The following is a 6,881-nucleotide window of genomic DNA, read 5'->3' as shown; positions in this document are numbered from 1 at the left end:
TTATTTGTGCTTGTTAAACATTTTTAAGTATCCGTGCTACCCTCTGGGTTTGTACCCATTTGGATGGAGTATAATTGATGTAAACTATATAGTGCAGCGAGAACCCCAGTTAAGAGACTGGTTTAGATCTTCACTCGCAAGAGAAGTGAAGGCTTACACCCCATGTAACCATAGGTGCCTCAAGATGGAAACAGAGATGGAGATAGAATCTTCTTGGTTAGATGTCTCTACTACACCTTCGGTGTTGCCGATCGGGAGTAGAAAATCCAAGCTGTTAAGGGATTGTTATGGAATTTGGATTAGTTGAACACTTTAGTTATTCAACGGGTTGTGGAATCAATGATGAGGTTCCATGCTAGTAATAAATTCATGGGCCCCACTATCAAAGATGTGGGCACCATGTATTTAATATTGCCATGGAACCTTATCATTGGTTCCATAGGCCGCTAAATAGCTAAAGTGTTCAGTTAAACTTTGCTCATTGTTATGACCTTCGTCCGATGGCTACTCCACCATTCTAAGGCACTCACAGCTAGGGGTGGATTCGAGCCAAGCCAGATATTCGGCTATTCGAGACTAACTCGCTAAAATTGTGTTAGGCTTGACTGAGCTCGAGTTCAATCTCAATTCGAGCTAGAGACTTGATCTCAAGCTCGGTTCGAACTTGACTACAAGTCAAGTTTTTTCTAAAAAATAAAAATTATACATATAATTTTATTTTATTTTGTTTTACATATAAACAAATAAAAATTATTTACTATTATACATAAAAAAATAAAAATATTATTATATACAATAAAAATTATTTTTTATACATATTTATATATTTATATATTTATATCAGGCTCGCGTGAACCTGATATATCAGGCTTGAGCTCACTAGGCTTGAGCTCGACTCGATTAACAAATAAGCCTATATATCAGGCTCGAAGCTTGATTTAAATCGAATTGAGCCGAGCTCGAATAGCTCATAAAAAGCTCGACTCATGACCACCCCTATTTGCAGGATCAGGGGAAGGGGCTGAAAAGGCAAAGGAAGAAACAGTTCAGCTGATTAACTTGTGGGCCTTTATTTCTGGTTTTTTGGGGTATTCTCTAGCTTTAGGCTTTTGGTGTTTAGGTTCTAATCAAGGATCTAGTTCCAATTTTCCTCGTGAGCTTTTGTCGTGTTTGGTTTTGGTCCTTGTGTTGTTTGGGGTGTAAGTAGATTTCTTTAATACAAACTTGGATTGTTGATCTAAATAGTCTGCTCCCAGATCCTAAAATTGTAGACTTTGATACAAGATGGGTTTTTTGTCTTCACCTGCCTATAAAAACAATTGTTCACAAAAAGATAAAATGGGTGAAATGGATTCTCCCTTCTCAAGAGTGTTTGAAGCTTAACACCGATGGGCCTGTAGAGGAGGGATTATTCGTGATAGCCAAGGAATTATTATAGAAGGTTTCTTCTCCTTCTATGGTCAGTGCACGTCTATCCAGACTGAAATAAAAGCAATCCATGAAGGTCTCACCCTTTGCTTGAATTTAAATGAGACGAGCATAACGGTGAAATGTGATAATCAAGTCATTATTTCTATAATTGACGAAGGAAAACCGCCCCCTGGAATATAGGGGGTGAGCAAAACAAATCGAAAAACTGAACTGATTGAAACCGAACTGAAAAATCAATTAATTCAATCGATCGGTTCGGTTTTGATTTGTTATTTTTAAAAAGTTGAAGGTATCGATTCAGTTTCGGTTAATCAATATAAAAATCGACAATTAATCAAACCAATCAGCATATATATATATATTTCTATATATTTTATACATATTTATGTATATTATATATATTTTTTATTTTTTATTTTTTATTATTTAAAATATAATATTTTATATATATTTACAATTTTTATTATATATTTATATTTTAAAAACTAAAAACCAAAAAGCCGACAAACTGAGCTGACAATTAATTGAACCGATTAGTTTCAATTCAATTCCGATTATCGATTTTCAAAAAACCAATATTACCAGTTCAATTCAAAATTTGCTATGAATGTCAAGAAATTATGCAAATTGCCTCACATATGAGAATTTCTTTCCACCACATATATATAGAGAGGCCAAAGCTCTTGCCCTTGATGATTGCATTGGATTGCTAATACCTTGGTATGGTTAATTGTATTTTTCTTTTTTGGGTGGATTTGAGCAGGATGAGATATTTTGTATCTTGGGTTTGGGGCATGGTGGGCTATGTCCTCTCATGTTTTTATAATTATAATGATTTTATTAATAAGCTCCTCCACCACCTGGTGTAAAGTTTGGAGCTTTGCCAAAAAAAGCAGATTCCTTTGGGATTGGATGGCTTTGTTTCATTGTGTACTTCTTCTATATTCTTTTTATTTTCTTTTTTAATAAAAGATACTTTACCTTTTAAAAACATGACGTAAACTATAACTTAAAAAAGAAACCACCTAAACATTGCATTGATAATCCCACTTTCATTTACACCGTCTGTAACTTTAAATTGACTGGTGTATAATTCCATCGGAATAATTGTACTTCTTTTGTCAATAAGGGCAAAGGGTTAGTATCTAAAAATTCAGGGGTCTTTGTGACAAATGAAAGTTTAGGAGACTAAAGTTGTGTTTGATTTTGTAAGCTTTTATTGAAAAATTGCTGCCACATGGTGTTTAATGCAGATAAAGCAAAATAAAATAACCCTTTGGTTTCACTGTTTATCAAATAAATGACAAAAAATTAAAACTCTTTGATTTTTGTACATAAAGGGGGAAACGTCAAATTCTTGTTTCCCCCAATGTCCCAACATTTCTTAAAACCAAATACTGATGTGGCACGCTTTAATGAGTATTAACAAAAACGGAAAACATTTAAAATAAAAAAATATAAAAAAATGTTTAACATAAAAAAAATACAAATAAACAACCTATCCATAAACGCACACGAAGCCAAGCACATAATAAGTATCACTACTCCAAAGTAGTATACGATGATAATCGTTAGTTTACCTTAATCCTTTCCTATCTTAACCACATGGAACATTAGACCTGATTTGAAGTTTTTTTAATAATAGACCTGATCTGATCTGTTATCACAACCTTACTTGAATGAGAAAAAACAAAATAACCATTATAACAGAAAATACAAAATAACAAAAAAAAAAGAGAGAGAGAGAGAAAGAACAACAAGAGATTGCATATATTTACATGATTCGGACATATTGATCTGGTAGCTTTTTCTTACTCTTGGATCAAAATTGAAATCGTCAAATCATCAAGAACTTCCAATCTGCTGACCACAAGACTTAGACTGAGACATCACTTTTGACTTTTCAAAAACACGCTTATTTCTGATTGGTGAGGAGTGGGTCAGTCAACAATCCCTTCAGCTAAACCAGACGGTGAAGATGGGTTTTGATCTCTGACCACTAATAAATTTATACTTTCACCAACTGGTGAAGATGTATATATATACACACACTACTGACTACTGATCAGGACTCAGAGAGAGAGCTCCAAAACCAGAAACCCATAATCTCCTCACGCTCCATCAATGGCTCTGCTGTGTACTTCCGTGCCAAGAACCTTGCTTCAGATGCCGATTTCGAAACCCATTCGTCAGCGAAGGACGATGATCATGTTAGTTCACTTTGCTAAATCGTTTCTTTTATGTATACATCGATCTGTCTTATTGTTTGGTTGATCATTTTCTAAACTTTTTTTATTGATGTTTTCTCTTTCCTTTGGACAGAATTTGTGCAAAACCCAAACCCGATAAGGGAAAACCTCCTCAAACCAATGGTGGTGGTCTCCGGGTGAAAGATAGAAGCACGAGAGAAGGGAAGACGAGTCTGAGTGGATTGGCTAGGAGCTTGGAGGAAGTTAAGATAAGCAAGGGAAAAGGCGATGATCAGGATTCCCATACAGCGTCGGTGGAGTCGGACGGCGAATCTTCATGAATGAAAACCAGTCTGTCGAAAGTATGGCGTTGCTCCCAATAACTGATACTGATGATGGAGCTGTGAGATGAGATCTCCTTGTTGGTGTCAAATTTCTACTGATTAATTATCATATATATTCACAGAATGTTGTTTCTGGGGTTTATTTCCTTTTCTTTATTGAACAGCTGAAAGAGAGAAAGCTGATGATTTTTTTTTTTTTTCTTTTTCAACTCCATCAGTTTGCCCGAATTCGAATTCCAATCGGTCCAGTAAAAGGTGATTTAACTTTTATAAATTAATTTGATTTTGCTTAAATAAATAAATAAATATATATATTAGACATATTTATATAACGGGTCATTGATAAATGATAACTCCCTAGACAGATTTAAAAAAAAAAATACTAAAAAGATGAAACATTCAAATTATCGAGGGTTTTTTTAGACTAAGTTATATCTACATGAAATTTATATTATGCCCATCAAATAAATGTTGTATTTATCGAAGAATCATCAGTTCAAGTATTTCATTTATGTTTTTTTTTTATTATATTAAGTCATTTTAATTTATTTCATTAATAATACATGATAATATTTTGATACTTTTAATTTAACTTGGCAACTTCTTTCAATGTCCAAATACAGTCCAGTTTTTTTATCCGGATCCAATCTAAATTCGATAGGCGATAGATGAGTTTTTCTTTTGGATCCAAATGTTAGCGAATCACATTCCACCCGATCTGTTCCGATCCGTTTGCCGCCCATAAACCAGAGTTAGCAAAAAAAACAGTGGCACCAAATCCAAAGCAGAATGGTTGTGGCAAAGGCGTCGTCCACGAGATACAAAGTCCAAAGATTCTTGTAAGTGGACAACTTGGGATAACATCAATAGGTCCACCTGCTTTGCTATTTTGTTCTATTTTGGATATCACGGGGCCCACATGTTTGTGTTGCTTCTTTTTGGTGTGGCAATGGAGGGCCCATTACAACTTTAAAAGGAGGTAATTTTGTAGGGGAGATGTTTTCAATTCAGGGGGGTGGTGTATTGTAGATAGGCGTGAATAAGGTTCTCATGGGCAGAAGATCCGAAATCTAAGGGGGGGGAGAAGTAATTTTGCAGGGGAGATGTTCTCAATTCACGGGAGTGGTGTATTGTAGGTAGGCGTGGACAAGATTCTCATGGGCAGAAGATCCGAAATCTAAGGGGGGAATGCTTATGGGAAACGACCAACGCACATGAAGCTAGGCTCAATTAAGTGTCATTTAGCCGCATTCTAAAATTTCCGTTTCTCCAAATTTTAAGAAATCAATAGCCTTAGGGTGAAGACTGGTTCAGAACCAGAAAGGATTAAATTTAGGGCCAGAAGCCGAAATTATTCACGAGTCAGAAAAATCTGGTAACAATTTCTAAACTAGAAGGGCTTGCGGGAGTTGTCCTCAAACAACTTCCTTTGTGGAAATGAAAGTCTTTTGCTGGAACTCTCAAAGGATAGGGTCCCCTTTGACAACTCGCGCAGCGAAAGAGTCCTTGAAAAAGGTTAGTGTAGATATAATTTTCTTCATTGAAACTAAGTGTAGCTTACTAAACTGTAAAAAAAAAGTTCAGATGTTTGTGGGAGTGGAACTGTTTGGGTGTGGGTGCAGTCGGATTATGAGGAGGTTTGGCTTTATTTTGGGAAAAGGATTTATCTCTGCAAGATCTGGCAGCTGATAAAAATGTGATTCACACCAAAGTTGAAAACATAAATGATAACAATTCATGGTGGTGCACTTTATGTATGGGGAACCAAATAGTAGCAGAAGAATATCTTTTGTGGAGAAGATTAACCAATTAGCAGTCATTTTTGTTGCTGTTTGGTGTTGCATGAATGACTTTAATATGATCTTCAACCTGGATGATAAAGAGGGGGGAGAGAAGTGAAAGATAGACAAATAAGAAAAAAATTAAAGTTACTTAAGGAGGTAGGGTTCGGAAGAAATTCCAAGCTCTGGACCAAAACATACCTGAACGAACAGAAGGGACTCAAGCAACCACATCAAGGTCAAATTAGATAGGGGCTTGGGCAACCTTGAGTGGAGGAATCTGTTCCCAGAGGCTAATGTCATGGCTATGTCATCCTATGGGTCTGACCATCTCCCAATCTGTCTTGACACTAACCCCATTAGCTTTAAAATCAAAAGACCTTTTCAGGTTTAAAGAGGTGTGGCTCTCTCACCATAAATGTGCAGATCTAATCAAGGATATTTGGAGTGGTAATAATGAGTCCTCTCCTTTATTTATAACTAGGAAATGTGAAAAACTGAAAAAAAAAAAAAAAAAAAAAAACTTGAGGAAATGGAATAAAGAGGATTTTGGAAAGGTTCAGGTGTGGATTGAGAAATTGAAACAGGATTTGGAGGTAGAGTAGCAGAAAAAAGGGTTTAACTATGACCAAAACAAGGTGGAAGAGATTGAATCCGAGCTTGATGGTTGGCTAAAAAGGGAAGAGAATTTGTGGGCCCAAAAATCTAGGGTTAATTAGCTAAACTATGGGGATAGAAATACCAAATGCTTCCATAATTCTACAATCAAAAGAAGGGCAAAAATAGGACCCTAAAGCTAAAAATGAGAATGGTGATGGATAGAAGGTCATGGAGCAAATTAAAAATATTTTGGTGAATCATTTCCATGGCATTTTCACCACCTCATCCCCCTCTGGAATCCCTCAAGCTCTAGAGGGTGTCATTAGACAAATTAACGAGGAAGACAAGGAGATACAACGGCAAGTATCCGAAGAGGAAATCAAACAAGCCCTCTTCCAAATGGTTCCCACAAAGGCTCCAGGCCTCCTCGATGGCTTTTCCAACCTGTTCTTTTAGAAATTCTGGAAAGTCACTAAAGAGGATGTGGTGAGAGAGATTTCCCTCTTTTATAATGAAAGGATCCTTAACAAGTCATT

General features: G+C 35.9%; 1 long non-coding RNA gene across 1 annotated transcript; it reads left to right on the top strand.

Annotated features, from left to right (window-relative positions):
• Positions 1-3,016: 3,016 nt before the first annotated feature.
• Positions 3,017-4,192, top strand: LOC148802631 (uncharacterized). The gene is made up of 2 exons (XR_016082819.1): positions 3,017-3,641; positions 3,754-4,192. It is a non-coding gene; the product is annotated as an uncharacterized LOC148802631 (long non-coding RNA).
• Positions 4,193-6,881: the final 2,689 nt, after the last annotated feature.

The sequence above is a fragment of the Nelumbo nucifera genome, chromosome 2 (assembly GCF_055504915.1).
Source record: "Nelumbo nucifera cultivar China Antique chromosome 2, China Antique-T2T, whole genome shotgun sequence".
NCBI lineage: Eukaryota > Viridiplantae > Streptophyta > Magnoliopsida > Proteales > Nelumbonaceae > Nelumbo > Nelumbo nucifera.
Note: the sequence above shows the minus strand (reverse complement) of the source record. Positions and strands in the feature narration are given on the sequence as shown.